General features: G+C 34.4%; 1 protein-coding gene across 6 annotated transcripts in view; it reads left to right on the top strand.

The window, feature by feature from the left end:
- The window catches only part of INPP4B (inositol polyphosphate-4-phosphatase type II B), a 746563-nt gene that overhangs the window by 338355 nt on the left and 388659 nt on the right, over positions 1-19549 (top strand). For 2 of the 6 annotated variants that reach the window (XM_057725717.1, XM_057725720.1), the window contains one exon: positions 19048-19166. The exons of the other annotated variants lie outside the window; for them this stretch is intronic. The gene's annotated coding sequence lies outside the window, so the exon portion shown is untranslated. The remainder of the gene's footprint in view (positions 1-19047; positions 19167-19549) is intronic. 6 annotated transcript variants of the gene reach the window in all.

Here is a 19549-nt window from a genome sequence, read left to right as displayed (position 1 = left end):
TGTATGCAGGAAATTTTGACAAGTCTAAAATTCAACTACTATAAATAATAAGTGAATATGAAAAGGTCATAGGGTGCAAGGCCAGTTTTATACAAATCTATGTCTATACACATACAGAAACATTTAGAATATTTATTTTAGATACATGATTTATAAAAGCAACCCCTAAGTATAAAATAATCAGGGAGATTTAATAAAATATGTGCAAGATTTCTACAAAGAAAATTATAAAATTTTGCTTAGAGAATTTAAAGAAGATCTTTAATTCATGTTTATGGGTTAAGGAACTCAATTTTGTTAAGATGTTAATCCTCCCAAAATCGATCTATAAATTCAATGCAATTCCAATCAAATTCCCAGCAAATTTGCGGGGGGGAGGGGAGGAGTAGAAACTGACAAACTAATACTAAAATTATATAGAAATGCACAAAACCTAGAATAGACAATATCTTGAAAAAAATAATAAAGTTAGGGAATTTATAATTCCTAATCCCAAAAGTTACTGTAATGTTACTGTAATGCAGACAGCGTCGTACTGGTATAAAGAAAGGTGAATAGATCAATGGATCAAAATAGAGTGTCCCAAAATAGACCTGCTTGTAATGATCAGTTGATTTTTGATATAGATACCAAGGCAATCCTTGAGGAAAATCTTTGCAATAAATGTTGCTGGAACTGGATGAATCTATGTAACAAAATGAACACCAGCTCTTACTCTCACTAATGAGCTATATTCCAAATTGCAAGTGCTAAAATATAAACTAAAAGTCAACAAAATAGGCTATTCTCAAAAACTTATGCAGGAAAAGGTTTGTAATATATGGTAAAAAAAAATATAGAAAAACCCATAAAAAGAAAAACTGATAATTGGCGATTATAATTATGTAATACTCCTTCTTTTTGGAAAGTACCAATAGGAAAATGAAGTGGCAAGCCAGGGTTAGGAAGAAAATACTCCCAACCAAAAAATATTCCAACAGCAATGTACTTGACCAAATATTATATCCAGAATTTAAACACTGCTATCACGCAATTTAAAAAAAACAAACCTAAAAATAGAGCTACCATGTGATCTAGCAATCCCACTCTTGGGCATATACCCAGAGAAAACAGTAATCCAAAAAGAAACATGTACCGTAATGTTTGTTGCAGCACTATTTACAATAGCCAAGACATGGAAGCAACCTAAGTGTCCATAGACAGATGAATGGATAGAGAAGATGTGGTCCATATATAAATGGAATATTACTCAGCCATTAAAAAAGAATGACATAATTCCATTTGCAACAACATGGATGGACTTGGAGATTATCATACTAAGTGAAGTGAGTCAGTCAAAGACAAATATCATATGATATCACTTATATGTAGAATCTAAAAAAAATGATACAAATGAATTTATTTACAAAACAGAAACAGACTCACAGGCTTAAGCAAATGAATTTATGGTTATGGGGGGAGGGGAAGGGTGGCAGGGGAGGGATAGATTGGGAATTTGGGATTGACATGTACACACTGCTGTATTTAAAATAAAATGCCATTCCATGAAAAAAAAAAAGATAAAAATGGGGAAGAGATTGGAATAGTCTCAGATGAACATGTAACAAATGAGTGATAGGCATACGGAAAATGCTTAAAATTACAATTTGTTAGGAACATGCAAATTAAAGCCACAGTTATCACTACCTGTGGACTGAATGTCTAAGACTAGGAAGACTAAGAACACCAAATTTTGGTGACAATATGAAGCAAATGGAATTCTCATGTTTTGCTGGTGGGAGTTGAAATGGTACAACCATTTTGGAAATTCCACTTTCTTAGTAGCTTATTGAAATAAAAGTTTATTTCTTGTTCATATAAACTTCAGTTTGGCCATTCCTGGTAGGTAGAAGTATAACATCATGAAATAGAGATCCAGGGTCCTTCCTCTTGTAGATCTGCACTTCATGGTGTCTTCCTCATTCAGCTAATAGAGAGTGAGGGAGAACATGGTGGATTGTGGAAGAGGATTTTATAGGTCAAATTTGGAATGAGTGTATAGAACATCGGTCAATACTCCATCAGCTAGATTTCGGTCACATGGCTGCACCTAATTGCACAGAAGGCTTGAAAGTATAGTCTAGGTGTGTGCTTAGGAGCAAAGGGAAAAGGGTTTGGTGAATGTCTAGCCAGTGTCAGCCTTACTCACATTGCTGTTTAGTTGTGGACGGATGTGGGAGGCAATTTGTCTAATGAGGAAAACACTAGTTTGGGAGTTTAATTATTAGTTCTGGTAGTAAATGCATGCTACCTTGGACAAGAAATTTAAAATATACAGAGTTAAGAATCAGAATCAGACAGATTCATTGAAATGCCAATTCCTTAACCTAGCTGAACCGCTAATTAAACCAGTTCATGCAGTGGATGTTATAAAATAGGCGGCTATTTGATACACTCACTATTTTTTAAAGACTGAGTTTTTACTTTTGTAAAAGAGAAATCATGATACCTGTTCCTATTCATTCTAGGAATGTCCTGAGGATCAAATGAGATAGTGTCTCTGAACTATCTGAACTATGTTATGAAAAATAAATTATTTTCCTCCTTAGCTGACAAAGGAGTATTGATCTATATGATGGTCACATAAACTCAGGTTTTGTAAAAGAGTCCTTTTTGAATGACTGTTGTTATTTACTGGTTTCTGTGGCTCAGAAACACAGACTCTCAGTCTAAAAGTTAAATACCTAAGGTTTTTTGTTTGTTTTGTTTTTTCTTAATGAGAAAATTTCCACTCCAGTGAGATGTTCCTAAAAAACATTCAAATGAAGGTTGAGACTATGCCTGGTTTCTGATTGCTTTGTTTTCTTCTCTCAGCTCTCTGGCCTAAGATCAAATCCTCCTCTATCAAAGTAACTTTATATCTCCCTTAGTGTCAGGTCAAAAAAAAAAAAATGTATCTGTGCATGCCTTCTCTGAAAGCTATTTACATGCACCAGAAAAGAGAAAACTAATCTCCTAAAAGCCCACACAGAACACGGATTTTCTGATGAGTAGTCAGGTATCTCTGCTTTAGTCTCCAAATGACAAGTTAACATTCTGATAACTTGAGTCCCCTCCCCTTTGATTGCATAGGTATTTTATTCATAGACATCATTATTAATCAAAAACTAGATATGGACCCCTAATTGTAGTTGTTTTTATAATATCTGAACAAAGAGACTTTTTTCCTGAGGAATTCCTTAGTGTGCAGATGTTTTCTTTCAGAAAATTAGATGTCAACTATTGTTTAAATTGCTTTTTTTCAAAATATTCTGGAATTTAATTGGCTATATACTCAAGCCCCTCTAATTCTAGTGTTCGGATGCTTTAAGGTATGGTGACTGGAAGTTGTGGCTTTAAAACCTAAAGATAGCCTATATCTGAGGTTTCCCTTAATAACTGTCTATGTCTAAGTTTTTCATAAATTTGACAAATTCTTGTCATATATATGTATATTTCCAGATATGTGTATATTGGTGTTAAAATACTGATAATTTTATTTCCTCGAAGCATATTTGTTTGTCCTAATACTTTGAAATTTGTTGACCAAATCTATATTAAATTTGTAAATTATATTGATTTTTAAGATGCTTTTTTTTATGTTAATGATATTCCTCAGCTTCTGTTTCCAAGTTAGTAAAGTGTTCCGTTTTAATCTAACCGTATAGGGCAGTCCTCATACTGCATTTACCTGATGGCTTTAGGTGCTGTTTTATGGGTCTTCTAAGTTTTAAATACTTTTAAAAATAGTAATAAGCACTATACATGGTATTCTAGGAACAGAAAATTTTTCTATTTTTATAATAACCCTTTTGTTATGTGTAACATTCTCTAGTTCTTATCAGCTGCTCCATCACTAAGATACCTGTTCCCAAGCAGTAGTCTAAAGATTTCCAGACCCCATTCCAGCCCTTTCTAATTTATTCTGAGCCCTGGATTGTATGGTAGGTCATCTTTTCAGTATCACATTTTCCTTAAATATCCAAGTAGTAATACTCTTGAGTTCTTATTCTGTACAATGGCAAGATATCTAGGTTTCTCCTCAAGAATTTCTGAGAATCTCTAGTGAGTGTTGAATTCCACAAATCTGTTCTGATTGCTGTTTATCTCTTTAGACCATCCCACTGCCTTTAATCACATAGTTGCATTAATCCTGTCTTAGCTCCTTGCTTTCCAGTTTGATCAAAACATATACACACGCTGTACATAGTTCATAAAGCACAGGATTTCAAGTTTACAACTTTGACTAAGACCTAGGGAAACTGATGCAAAAATGGAAACTTGAGACTGAATATCAGGTATCACTGCTTCTTAAATCCATTAATAATATCCACTCACTGAGAGGTCTTATTTGCCTTTGCTCTATGAACCCAAAGAATGCCGCAAGGAGGAGGTATTTTGCGAAAGTGGTAAAAAACAACAACAAACAAACAAACAAACAAAACTGGCTCAAAAACCTGTTGCTATCCTGAGCCTATTATGTTTTTTAGAGTGCTTTGAACATAATGACACTCACCAAATGGAGGCTGGTTTTGCTGCCTGAGCCCCATGATTACTTCCTTTGAATTATTTGGCTGACTCTATTGTCAGACCCTTGGAATTGACCTGTGAAATGGAAGCAAAAACATAGCATGAGTCCAGTTATTATTATTGGTTCCTATTGTATGACCATTATTAGTTTTGTGTTCCTGGAGATTATTCCACTCCTCCAAACAAAAGTTCTCCTTTTGCAAGACCCTTATTTCTGGGGACTATGCATAAAAGAAGCCAGAAATTAAATTTGCATCATAATCTCTGCTCATACTGAGATAATCTTTTATGTTGTTAAATGTAATATTGCATTGTTTATTTATGGAGCGTATCATCTATGTGCTGGTCATTATTCTAAATGCTAGAAATAAAATGATTAAAAGATGCACATAGTATCTTTCCTTATAAAGCTTATGGAGTTTACAATCTAATGGGAATTGTAAGCTTTTCACTAATGAATCACACAAATTTAGATGCGATGTGTCACAGAGGAGAAGTGCTAGATGCTATGAAAGCAAATAATGCAGGAATGGATGAACTCAGGAAGGTCGGGAAAGGCTTTAATCTCAGGACCAAGCACTTTCATATGATTTACTCCTCTGACTCATGGCTGCCTTCATACAAACTGATACATACATAGCTTGTACATAAGCCTAACAATATCATTCAAGTAGTTTCAGAACAAAGAAAGTCCACCATAAAGAACATTTTACATTTTACTTTTGAAGCCATTAAATGTCAAAAATATTGAGTGTTGAACTTCTGAGGGGTGGTGGGGAGGTGGTCCATAAATTATTTTTCTTTCCCCTTCATATTTTGGAAGCAACTTATCAGTAGGTACGGAAATCAGACAAATGGAGCTCTCAATAACATTTATTCCTAATAAAACTTGATTAAATGATGTGATATCCTTGATGCCAGATGGAGTTTCTAACAGCTCACTCTGAAATTAAACTTAGCCACCCTATCAGACAGAGCTGGACAAATGCAAATAGATCATGTCTCACCTGGGGCAGAGCCCACTCTTGTAGGCTTAGCACAAGGTAGGAAGCAGAAAGAATGCAGTTTCCTCTGATTCGAAACAGAGGGAGAAACTCTGGGGAGTGAGTGGGGAGGAGAAGGGAAAGAGTGTTACCCTAGTGCAAGTCTATCCCAGAAAGATTCCTAAGGAATGAAAGCCATACCACAAAACAACCAAGTTCTTTTTGTTCTCTTAATCTATGTGGTTTAACAGTCAACCCTATGGCTCACCAGAGTTACATCTGGCCCCTTTGTAGGAAGATGTTGTTGGTTCCCAGGAAGCCCAGCTCTTTACTTATAAAGTGGAGAATGATACTGTTCTTTTGCATATCTGGTGAGAAATTTAGTTTTTACTTCTAAAGCTTCGTTGCCCTATATAGTAGCCACTAGGCACAGATGGCTATTTAAGTTCAAATTAACTAAAGTCAGATTTAAAAAAATTCAGTTTCTCAGTAACATTAGACATATTTCAAGTGCTCAGTAGCCAGATATAGCTGGTGGATAAACTCTAGGAAGAACAGGTGAGAACATATTTGCATCATCAAAGAACCATCTGTTGGACCACACTCTTCTAGAGTGAACTGAAATAGGGTAGGGTAGTACATTAGTGACCTCTAGGACTTTGCTGAACCCTAAGACAAAAATATACTCACTTTGTTTTGACCATTTTATTTTATTGTATTTATTTATTTGAAGTATAGTTGCTGTAGAATATTATGTTGGTATGTTGCAGGTATACAATAAAGCGATTCATATTTTTTGAAGTCAAAGTCCATTTATAGTTACTATAAAATGTTGGCTATATACAACAGGTCTTTGTAGCTTATCCTATACCTAATAGCTTCTACCTCCCACTCCACCAACCCTGTAGTGCTCATCCCCCCTCCCCTCTCCCCACTGGTAACCACTAGTTTGTTCTCTATATCTGTGAGTCTGCTTTTCTTTGTTGTTGTTATTCCCTAGATTTTGTATTTTATAGATTCCACATATAAGTGATATCATACAGTATTTGTCTTTCTCTGTCCCATTTATTTCACTAAACATAATCTCTATAGGGCCATCATGTTGTTGCAAATGGCAAGATTTCATTCTTTTTTTATGGCTGAGTAATATTCCATTGTGTATATATACTACATCTTCCTTATCCATTCATCTATCAATGGACACTTAAGTTGCTTCCATTTCTTGGCTATTGGAGATAATACTGCAATGAACCTTGCTGTGCATATATCTTTTTGAATTAGTGGTTTTTTTCCCTTTAGAAAATACCCAGAAGTAGATTTGCTGGATCATATGGTAGTTCTATTTTTATTTGTTTGTTTGTTTGTTTATTTATAGAAACCTCCAAAATATTTTCTATAGTTTCTGTAGCACCTGTGTCAATTTACATTCCCGTCAACAGTGCACTAGGGTTACTTTTTCTCCATATCCTCACCAACACTTGATATTATTTGTTATCTTTTTGACCATAGTCATTCTGACAGGTGTGAGGTGATATCTCACTGTTGTATTAATTTGCATTTCCCTCAATATTAGTGATGTTGAGCATCTTTTCATGTGCCTCTTGGCCATCTGTGTGTCTTCATTGGAAAAATGTCTACTCAGATCCTCTGCCCATTTTTTAGTTTGATTGTTTTCTTGGTGTTAAGTTGTGAGAGTTATTTATATATTTTAGTTATTACCCCTTATCAGAAATATCATTTCCAAAGATCTTCTTCCTTTTAGTAGGTTTCCTTTTCATTGTGTCGATAGTTTGATAGTTTCCTTCACTGTGCAAAAGATTTCTAGTTTGATATAGTCCCACTTGTTTATTTTTGTTTTTCTCTTGTCTAAGGAGACATATCCAAAAAATATTGCTAAGACCAACGCCAAAGAGCATACTTCCTATGTTTTCTTCAGGAGTTTTTTGGTTTCAGGTCTTGCCTTTAAGTCTTTAATCCACTTCGAGTTTATTTTTGTATATGGTATAAGAAAATGGTCTAGTTTCATTCTTTTTCATGTAGCTGTCCAGCTTTCCCAAAATCATTTATTGAAAAGACTGTCTTATCCCCCATTGTATATTCTTGCCTCTATGGTCATAGATTAATTGACCATATAAATGTGGGATTTTTTCTGGACTATTCTATTCCATTGATCTATGTGTTTGTTTTTGTTCCAGGACCATACTATTTTTATTACTATAGTTTTTTTGTATAGTTTGAAATCAGGGAATGTGATACTTCCAGCTTTGTTCTTCTTTCTGCAGATTGCCTTGGCTACTTACGGTCTTTGTGGTTCTATACAAGTTGTGAGATTATTTGTTCTAATTCTGTGAAAAATGCCATGGGTATTTTGATAGGGTTTGCATTGAATCTGTACATATTTTTGGTAATACAAGCATTTCAACAGTATTAATTCTTCCAATTCATGAGCATTGTGTATCTTTCCATTTATTTGTGTCATGTTCAACTCCTTTTTTCAATGTCTTTTAGTTTTCAGATCTGCTTCTGACATTGGATCCTTCTGTTCTCTACTTCATGTAGCACAGGTAGGGTTTGCTGCATCTGAGTATCTTCTTTCTTTTTTATTTTGCTCCATGCAGTTGTCTTTCTATCATACGCCTCTGAATTTTTTAATAGAGGGGCTTTAGTTGTGAGAGATATAAAGCCATTCATTTCCAGATATACCAAAAGCATCTAATATTCACACAAATTTTATTTATCTTCACCTCCCAGAATGGCATAGCATTATTTCAGAAGTATTTAGTCATCTAGTTAGACAACATCTAAAATAGACCCAGATGAGCTCTTGCATCATCCTCCTTGTATTTTCTTTAGAATGTCTCCTCTAAATTGTTTCTTTTTTTGGAGTCATAGTTCGTAAGTGTCTTGAACTTGTCCCTTTAGGGCAGTGATGTGCTGGCAAACTGGCTCTTTAGAAAGCAAAATTAAACAAAAGGTCCTGATTTTTAGTATTTGCCCATTTTCCAGGTATAAGTACTCCCATGGCTGATTTCAAGTCACTAATATGATATTACTAAATGCAGATTGCAGGGAGATGTGGCTTATATGAGCTGGAGCAGCTGCTCCAGCACAGCACTGCTTTAGGAAACCAGTCTTCCATCTACAATTACGGAGCCACATTGAAACCAACTCAATAACATTCTGAGTTTTTGACACTAATCTTTGTGCCTTTGCTGCTCAAACATACCCCCTATTTCTGAAATCTCTTTCTAGAGCAATGGAAATTTTCAAGGTGTGACTTGCCTATTGCTCATGTTATGAACTATGCAAAAGCATGTATCTCAATACCTTCCTAGATCCTATCTACCTTAGGAGAAGTCATTCTGGTCTATTCTTAGCTCTCACCCTCTTCTGGCCTCAATATTTTGGGTCTCAATTAGTCCTTCCGCTATGGAAACAACTAAAGTAAGTATGATAATGAGATAGTATTTTTAGGCACTGGCTTTGAATATAATAAGTCCTCAGAAATGTTAACTACTATGGTAAGATTTTTGTATAATTATTTTATTCTGTACTTCTAATCTACCATTTTAGGGGATGACATGTGGTATCTCCTAATGTCTTTCCTTTCAGAAAAAGCAGCCTTTCAGATTTAGTACGTCTTTTTTTTTAAGACCCTAATTCCTAAGTTATCTTTTATGGACCATAATCACAGTTTCACTGAGCCTCTAGCTGGCTCCATGCCTTTGATATATTGAAAAAAATGTTTTTATTTGCTTTGACATTCCTTGAAAGGTAATCTTGAGAGCTGTTTTTGGGGAAAACATTTTATTCCTAAATGATACTCCATCTGTAGGCTATTTTGAGGGCTTCCCTGTCATCCTCACTCTACCTGTCTGTCCATGTTTTGAAAGATGATCCTTAACAGGGACAGTTCGTGGCGTTTGACTGGTAGTATTTACTGCTGGTGCATGAAGCTACTTTGAAAGAGCAAAATTTCTAATCTGTGTTATCTCCAAATTTGATAGAGCTAGTTGAACTTTAAACAAATAAAAATGTGTACCTTTTCCCTTACAGTAGTATCATTGTTTCCCTTTATTAACCATGCCTACGGTTTCAAACCACAACATGCATTTTTCCTGGGCTTATGGTAAGGAACTTGGTATGCAGTCACTAGGATTCTTGCAGGCTATTGACTTTCTCTATTTTAATTTAAAATGCTTTTTCCACTAATACCCACATATTGCCACCATATGTCTTTTTCTCTAATATTTAACTGTTTCTTTTGTTTCCTCACTCTCATGAGGATACTAAAGGTAATGTTATTGTGATGATTATTACTTTGGGGCTCACTCACAGTCATCTTTTTTACTACTTCCTATATACTAGACCTCACAAAATAGAATAAATGCTCTTTTCTTGAAAAGTTTTAACTACTTTTTCTAGGAAATAGATCCCAATCCTCTCTAAATTTCCAGTGCTAAACCATAGGCTATCAGTTTATATTGGATAATTACAACCAATGACCTCATTGTGTTTTTGTCTGAAATGTGATTGAAAAGTTTTGCCTTAGATTCAACAAAATCAGTCAAATATTTTTTCCCAAAGCTGATGAAATCTAGTCATCTGGGAGCTTTTTCAGAATGCAGGATATCCCAATTATACTGACTGAGACTCTTGAATCCCCAAGTAATTCTGGTATGTAACATGTTTAAAAACCACTTGCTTAATATATAAATCTGTTGACTTTTTCAGTCATTCACTCAATAGCAGTTTAATTTCTTACCACATAGGAGGAGATATGACAGTGTAAAGAGTCAGAAAAAGTAGGTTCAGCCATAAAAAGAGAACAAAATAATGCCATTTGCAGCAACATGGAGGGCCCTAGAGATGATCATACTAAGTGAAGTAACCCAGACAGAGGAAGATAAATATCGCATGATATCACTTATATTAAGAATCTAAAAAAAAAAAGAACATATTTCCAAAACAGGAAGAGACTCACAGATATAGAAAACAAACTTATGGTTACCAAAGGAGAAAGAGGGGTGGGGGGAGGGATAAATTAGGAGGTTGGGATTAACATATACACACTACAATATGTAAAATAGATAACCAACAAGGATCTAGTGTATAGCACAGGGAACTATATTCAACATTTTGTAATAAACAATAAGGAAAGAGAATCTGAAGAAAAAAAAAATATATATCTGAATCACTGTGCTGTACACCTGAAACTTACACTGTATTGTAAATCAACTGTACTTCAATTAAAATAAATAAATAAAATAAAGCATTTATAGCTAAAAAAAGTATTAAGTATAGATTCATATAACAACATGCAAATAAACAACCGCATAATAAGCCAGCATAACATAAATACTATGGGAATTCCAAGGGGGATAACATTTTTCCTGGCATATATATGATGAGGCTTTGTTGGATTAGTGACATTCCAGTGGGTAGCAATCTGAGGAAAGGTACCTCTAGACAGAGGAATTTTACAGAGATCACAGAACAAAAGTCATTGCATAAATGGCTGAGGCAAAAATCCATGTAGAGAACTGGTAAAGAAGACTGGAAAGGGGCAGATCATAAAATGTTCTGAATGCCAGCCTGAGGGCCATATTTATCTTATTATACCATAGAATATATTTATTTTATGACTATAAAAATAAAAATCCTAAAGATTCTCTTTTCTAATATGACTTTTGCCTCGAAGATATTTCTGACACTTCTCATTCAGAACTACATTTCTCCTGGAACTGTGTTGTCTTCTCTGAAGTGCTTGCAGCTTATGATAACCACTTTCTGATTATCCTCTTCTTCAACTATTTGTGATGCCAATTTTACCAAAGCCCTTAATACCAAATCATTCATTTTATCTACTTCATTATTTAGGCTGTGGCATTGGTATACACAAATGTATGCAAACTGCCTTGGACTAATTGAGACTCACAAAACCTTTAATCATACTGGACTCTGATGGACATGGCCAGCTGTCCATCAGAGATTCTGGTTCCCTTTCAAGGTGTAGGATTATGGCTGCTCAGGCCACCTTGCCCTCAGGCATATTACTCAACAGTCAAGACCTGGCTCATAAAGGGCTCTCATGTGATCCCTATTCTGTCTTTTCCCTAGTCTCCCTATTGGAATTCCATGTTCAGGGTGACTAAGCCACTTGCTTGAAAGATGATGAGGTCTCTCTTAGCCTGGGTTCCTGAAGGACTTTATAAAACAGAACTCCTTGACTGTCCCCCTCAGCCAAAGATTGGATCAATGAGTCAGTAACTTTTTTTTATTGATGTCTAGTTGATTTACAATATTGTGTTAGTTTCAGGTGTGTAGCATAGTGATTTAGTGTTTTCGCAGATTGTATTCCATTTTAGGTTATTACAAGATAACAGGTATGATTCCCGGTGCTATACAGTATATCCTCGTTGCTTATCTATTTTATATGCAGTAGTTTGTTAATCCCATACCCCTAATTTATTCCTCCCCCCTTCCCTCTCCCCTTTGGTAATTGTAAATTTTTTTCTATGAGTCTGTTTCTGTGTTGTATATACATTCATTTGTATTATTTTTGATTACATATATATAAGTGATATCTTACAGTATTTGTGTTTCTCTGTCTGACTTATTTGACTAAGCACAATATTCTCTAGGTCCATCAGTGTTTCTGCAAAATGACAGTATTTCATTATTTCTTATGGCTGAGTAACATTCCATTAGTTATGGCTGAGTAATATGATAATATATATCACATCTTCTTAATCCAGTCATTTGTTGATTGTGTCAGTTTCCAAGAAAACAAAAAGTGCATACCTGATGATGATCAGATGGATAAGTAATGATGATGTACTTTTGATTTCAATTACATTTAATAATTCATTGGTTAAAAGGAAATCTTAAATATGAATGCAGTGACATTGCTCAAGAGTTTCATTTCAAATGTACTTCATCAGTAATGAGTTAGGGATCTAATCCTCTATTAGAAATCCAGTTATTAAATGTTAAGTATCTAAATTATCCCTAAAGGGATAGAGGGACTTCGATTTTGTAGATTACATAAGATTTATTAGCAGAACCAGGACTCAGAATCTATATTGCCAAATTCTTAGTTTTGTATAGTTTTCACTATTTCACTTCAGCTAGCTGCTTCAAGAAAAACAAAGAAGTAGAGAGGTTTTCCTTCCCAAAACACTAACATATGAATTTTGTGTTGGGTTCCAAATTTCTTTTAAAACAATGGCCCAGTACAGTACAACTTTGTTTCCTCTCATGAAAGTCAAAGAAATGATGAGTTTGTGATCTGAAGAGAAGGAAGAAGACATAGTGCCTCTGAGCTAGCAAGTCACATCTCTGCTTTGGAGCAGCAGGTTACCCAGGGGAATGATAGACTGATACACAATCAAAGTACCAAGTGTGTGCAGTAGATATAAAAGTCTTTTGAGCTGGGTTGCTACGTAGTGATTCCAAGGCATTGATATTGCATATCTAAGATGGGAGCATAAGGAATTCTCAGATGTTGGAGATACATTCATGGAAAAAAAGGGAAAGTTTCCAGAATCAATATATTTTGACTCAATATTAAAGAACTTTCTCATAGTCAAAGATCTCAAGAGATAGAATGTCTGATTTTCTTCCTGAGACAAGGAACTACTAAGCTCTGTATCACTGATTGTGATAACTTGGTCAGGAGGGTGGGGTAGAGGAGATTCAGATGACAGATGCGTGAGAGGACTATGTGACATTTTCTCCACAGTGATCTTTGCGCTTCCTTTCTAGCTTGAGATTCTGAGATATGTATGTAAAGTTTGTCATTTAGGGCTTTTAACTGCTGATGATATGTTAATTGCTCAGGTTTTCTTTTTCTTAACACATCATCTTCCCTTTAATAAGTAATACATGCTTTTCAAAAAATTTAAGGATTCCTACAAAGTTGAAAAAAAGTAAAATTTCACTGTAGTTTTGTCATCTGTATAGTCAGGTTTCATAGCTGCAAACACAGATTAGATGCTACCTAGTTTAAGAGAAAAGGATTTTATCTGAAAACATTAGGTAGGGCTACCTTTCTATCAGTGACCCAGTAGCAGAGTGCCAATGACCTACAGTGTTTTATGGGCCCATGAAAATGTCTTATTTTCTTTTAAAATTTGAAGGAAAAAGAAGAATTTTTAGTTGGAAGAATTTTTATTATATGATACTATATCTTTATACCAACACAATCATAAACTATGATTATATACGCATATACATAAATACAGGGGTGGTGTGTGTGTGTGTGTGTGTGTGTGTGTGTGTATGATGGAGGAAAAGGCAGATGAAGACAGAAGGGCATAGGATCCATTATAGTCTTAAAGAACACTCCCTCAGACTTAGAGGCTGCCCACTCAGGAGCTCTAAGCCCGATGGAATACACATGAGCACTGACCACTCCAGGACAAACCCCCAGCTCCTGCCCCTGGCACAGGCTCTGCTGCCCTCACAGGCACCTGATGATAGACCCTCTGCCCCCACTGCCTCTGAAGGCTGGCAGAGATCTCAGCTCTCAGAATGGATTGCCAGATGGATTCAGCGAGCCATATGCTTCTAAATTGAAGATTTTCATGCGTCCAAAGTATAGTTTATAATTCTAATTCAAAAAGATACATACACCCCAATGTTCATTGCAGCACTATTTACAATAGCCAAGACATGGAAGCAGCCTAAGTGCCCATCAGTGGACAAATGGATGAAGAAGATGTGGTACATATATTCAATGGAATATTACTCAGCCATAAAAAATGAAAATAATGCCATTTTCAGCAGCATGGTTGGACCTAGAGATCATCATGCTAAGTGAGATAAGCCAGACAGAGAAAGACAAATATCGCATGATATCACTTATGTGTGGAATCTAAAATATGATACAAATGAACTTATTTACAAAACAGAAATGGACTTACAGACAAAAAGAACAGACTTGTGGTTGCCAAGGAGGAGGGGAAGTGGGGGAAGGATGGATTGGGAGGTTCAGATTAACAGATGCACACTACTATGTAAAAAATAGATTAAAAAGGACCTACTGTATAGCACAGGGAACTATATTCAATATCTTGTAATAACTATAATGGAAAAGAATTTAAAAAGGAATCTATCATCTATCTATCTATATCATCTATCTATCTATCTATCTATCTATCTATCTATCTATCTATCTATCATCATCTATCTATCATCTATCTATCTAAATAACTCTGCTGTATACCAGAAACTAACACAATGTTGTAAATTAACTTTACTTCAATTAAAAATAAATAAATTAACTTTACTTCAATTAAAAATAAATAAATAAACTGAAGCCTTGTACAAGCGTATGTTATCAGAAAAGTCTTGGTCCAGGCTTTTACCCTAGCATTCTCACCACGTATCTATCTATTCATGGATAATTTAGACTCCTAACATGTAAAGAAGACTGAGAAGTGGATTTGGGGCATCCGTCGTTGCGATGTGTAAACATGTCATGTGGAAATTTCCCAAACGTAGGAGAGATTTTACGAAGGTAGTGAGCAGCCAGATCCACCACACAGTAATTGCTGCCACTGCATTGATGTATTAGCATCTGGACCGTCTGGTGTGTATATGTTTTGTTTTTGTTAAATAGTTCAAATAAAAGCTATATCTGTGATAACTGAATATGTGTTAGATAATAGGTGTTATTAACATTATTTGAATTATCTAATTTGATTTTAATTAAAAATAACAGCCTTTTAAATAGGCACGATTGTTATTACTCTTCCATTTTATAAATGAGGAAATTGAGACCTGAAGAGGCTAAGTTGTTCGCGGAGTTACAGATAATGAAGATGGGATTTTATGCTGAGACCTACCTGCTACACTACACCTGTTATATAAGAGACAGGCAATTTTAAAATCCGCTTTTCACTTTTAACATTTTGGCATAAGCCTTTCTAAACCAGAATTCTAAACTCTTCTTTTTAATAATGACATACTAGTCCACCAAATTAATATAACACAATATTTTCAAAGATTCCTCTATATTTGAATATTTAGGCTATTTCTAGATTTTTCCTATTGTGGTAATTCTTTATGTATACACTTTCTTTCTCTATTTAGGATTACTTCCTTAGATAAAAACTCAGAATTAGAATTACTAGATCAAAGGGTATGAAAACATATTTTTTGAGACACCAGCACCACACTTTTATTTATTTTAATGATGAAAAAACAAGCCTGTTAGTTCATCTGTTCATTTACTGCATGCCTTCTCTGTACTGGGTGTGGTATCTGTAATACCATGATGAATATTTGACAGTTATTTACCTAAAGGGTATTGTGGTCTCGTGGGTGTTCAAATAGAGAGTGCCTGAAGTGAGCATCTTGTACGAATTGTATATAGTGAGAATGCTTCCTAGATTTTCTGCAACGAGGTAGGAATACTTTTATTAGAGTTCTTAAGGGTTATAGGAAAATGGCATTCAAGCAATTTCAAAATGGCATCAAGGATGAACATTTTCTCTTCTTTGCCAGTTTGTTAGATGAAATATTGTCGATTGTTGTTTTAATGGTTATTTCCTTGAGTACTAATGATGTTGCACATTTTCCCATATGTTCATTAATGAGTTGTTTCTTCATTTTGAAGTACCCTTTGATATTTTGGTATTTAGTATTTATATAAAATAGATTTTGGTGTATTGCATTTGTTGCAATCAATTTCACATCTGCTTTGCTTTTTACCTTTTTTTTTTTTAACTAATGGAACTTTTTCCATATAGTCCAATCTACCTGGCATTTCTAATTTCTTTTAGCACTTATATACTTCAGAAATAGACTTGCCCTCTCCAAAGAGCCATATAAATAATCAATTCCATTTTTATTTATTTTTTATGTTGCATTTCATTTGTATTTAATTTCATAATATATCTGCAATTTATATCTATGTCTAATGGGATACATTACATTTTATTCCCAAAAGATAAGCAATTAACATTATTTATTAAACAATTTTTCTCATTAATTGATGGTGCTTATTTTGTCATACACTGAATTTAGATTCCCTTTCTGTATGCATTCATAAAGTCCTATGCCCATTTGTATCAATTTCTATCATAACGAAAATAGCTATTTTTTTCCCCGTCAAAAGTTTCTGAGCGCTGGAATTGTGTTTTCCCTTTAATAACTAGCATAGTGCTTGGCATATGACAGACATTAAATATATGTTGAATAAATGCATAAAATAGGATGTTTCTGGGATACTTGTGTTTTCCCACTATCCTATAGGTCAGTTTCTAAGCCAGTTCTGTGCTATGTTAAATGTTGTGTCACAACAATATATTTTATCATTAGATAGAACAAAACCTCTCATTAATACTTATATTCAGAATTTTCTTTATTATCCACGACTCTTTCTCCAAGGGAACTTTAGAAAGCTTTAACAGATCCTAAAATTACTCCTACTAGAATTTTGATTGGAATTATGCTAAAAATATAAATTAATTTGGAAAGAAGTGATATGTATGTTGTAAATACTTTCTCACCCATGCATGTGTTATAGTTCTTTATTTCCTTTATACCTTTTTATAATTTTCTTTACAGAGTTATTCATAAGTACTTTATTGATTTTGTTTTTACTGCTGTAGTGAGTTAGGATTATTGATGCTATTGGGAGTTGCATTTATTTATTTTAAAAATTTTACTTTCTGTTTATTGCTATTATATAGAAAAGTTGTTGTTACAAATTTATCTTGCATCCTAAGACTTTTGTTGAATCATATTATTAATTCTTATAGAAAATTTTTTGTAGTTTTTTAGTTGATGTGACGATTTCAACAGGAGAATAATCTCATTGTCAGCTAAATTCTACTTTGCTTTTACGTTGAGGGATGGAAATTGAAGAACAAAAGTAAGATTTTAGAAACCTGCTTTTGGAGATGTGATTAAATTTTCACATTTATTTTAGAGACAGATATGATAATAGATTCTGGTAATATTATATATATATATATATATATATATGGTCTGTGAAACAGGTTTTAACTGCTGGATCTTTTATGGGACTAATATTTGAGTTTTTCAGAACTGATGAGGACCTCCATTGTATATAGTTTCCTGTATACATGTCATTATTTCTTCCTGGTCTTTTCTAAACTCCATCCCACTTAGCTTCTGCCTTTGGCGTAATATCCCCAAACCTCTCACTGATGGGGGCTCTTGACCTGGAATCACCAGGCTGCCTGGGATCAACAAGCCATCTCAAGCCTAGATTTCCTTCATGAGGCAACATGAAAAGGGCAAATATCCAGCTCTGACTTTGTCTGCATCCTTATCACACAAGGACTCCTGGGTAGAGGGAAAATGTGAGTCATGAGAGCCTCATTTAGGGCCACAGGGAGTGGATATAAGAACCAAAGAAGCGTAAGTTGGAGCTCAGTATAGGCTATTCCATTTTTTTAATATTGCATATTTTATTTCTAATCACTAATGTTCAATTTAGTTTAACATCTAGAAGTTGTCTAAGATAGAATTTTCTATTTTCTACTTAAAAAAAACTTTTGTGACTTAAGGCAAGTATTCTATCTGATCATTTATTGTGAAGGTAATGATAAATGTTAAATAAGGCTTTTATTCTCATTAACTTTGTGGGATATTTATTTAAAGCGACCAACACTTTGGTGGCTTTGGGTAAATATTGGTTCTTGCTACATGATGGGAGCTGACAAGTAATAACAGCATAATGGGGACAAAACAAGTATGAAAGAGTCAGGTTCACCTAAGACCATTGATCCTTCTGCATCATAAACTTTTATTCTTGGACTTGCACAGTTATCCAGTTTATAGTCCATGTATTTCATCCTCGCTGTGTGAGGGGTTGCCCTGCCTCTACATTCTTTACTTGTATTTTTGGAAGTTATTTTAAGGGCTTATTTGGAGACTCTGAGATTACTTTGGCCTCTGGACATCCACATTGCAAGAGAGACTCATTACTTTTGCAATGTCATGACACCACAAAATATCAAGAGATGTGCAGTCTGTTTTGATGATAAGAACAAGGCACTATACTCCACTATGTGGACAGCGGAGTCCAGTGCTTAGTTTGGGGTGGATTAAAAAAATAAGATAGTGAATTACTGTTTTGTTCAAGTTTTGTTCAAATGTTAGAATAAGCCTAATGAATAAAGCTACTTCAGACACCTAATGACAATGATTAATTAGACCAGAGTGTTTTTTTTTTTCAGAGTCTACCTGAAAAAAGGCTTAATACAGCAAACTTATGACTTTTTTACATAACTGGTGTATTATTTTTATCTGTTGTGTTTAGAAATATGGTTTCCATCTTCTTTAGTGGCAACTGATTAGTTTCATGCTTTCTCCTATTATGAAACTCTTTTTTCTAACACTTAAAGGCAACTCTGGATCTATCAGACTCAACAATTATGAATCTTAAGAAAAATTGTGATAAGGTGTTTTGTTTTTCTCAAATTAAATAAAACCTGGTGTTTGATTTAAAGCTGACTCTGTAGTTTTCATCCTCCAGCATTAAAAACCATATAGATTGGGAAGAAATATATGAGAATGTGGGTGAGAAAAATCTTCCATCACATCTGCATTGTTGACATGACTGGAAGAAAGTTTGTTCTGAATAAAGTACAGCAGGTAAAGAACAACTTTAACTCAATAAAAGTTATTGCTCTCAATTTGACAGATAAAATGAAATCTTGGTAATTGATAGTACACTTACAATTTGAAAATTATCCTTCCTAATAATAAAATAAGAAAACGAACCAGGTGGCATTTTGGGATACATGTATTGAATGACACATAATAAATATTTTGATAAACCACATGTCATAGTGGTTGAATACCCAAATCAGATCACTGGGTTCAAATTGAAATACTGATACTTAAATTAGCTGTGGAATTCTGTTACCTCACTTTTCTTTGCCAATTCCTCTGTCTGTAAATATGGGTAATAATAGATAATGGGTAATAAAATTCACTGGGTGGTTTCCTCGAGGGTCCCCAAGGCCACCCTTAGT

This window comes from Hippopotamus amphibius, chromosome 3, assembly GCF_030028045.1.
Source record: "Hippopotamus amphibius kiboko isolate mHipAmp2 chromosome 3, mHipAmp2.hap2, whole genome shotgun sequence".
NCBI lineage: Eukaryota > Metazoa > Chordata > Mammalia > Artiodactyla > Hippopotamidae > Hippopotamus > Hippopotamus amphibius.
Note: the sequence above shows the minus strand (reverse complement) of the source record. Positions and strands in the feature narration are given on the sequence as shown.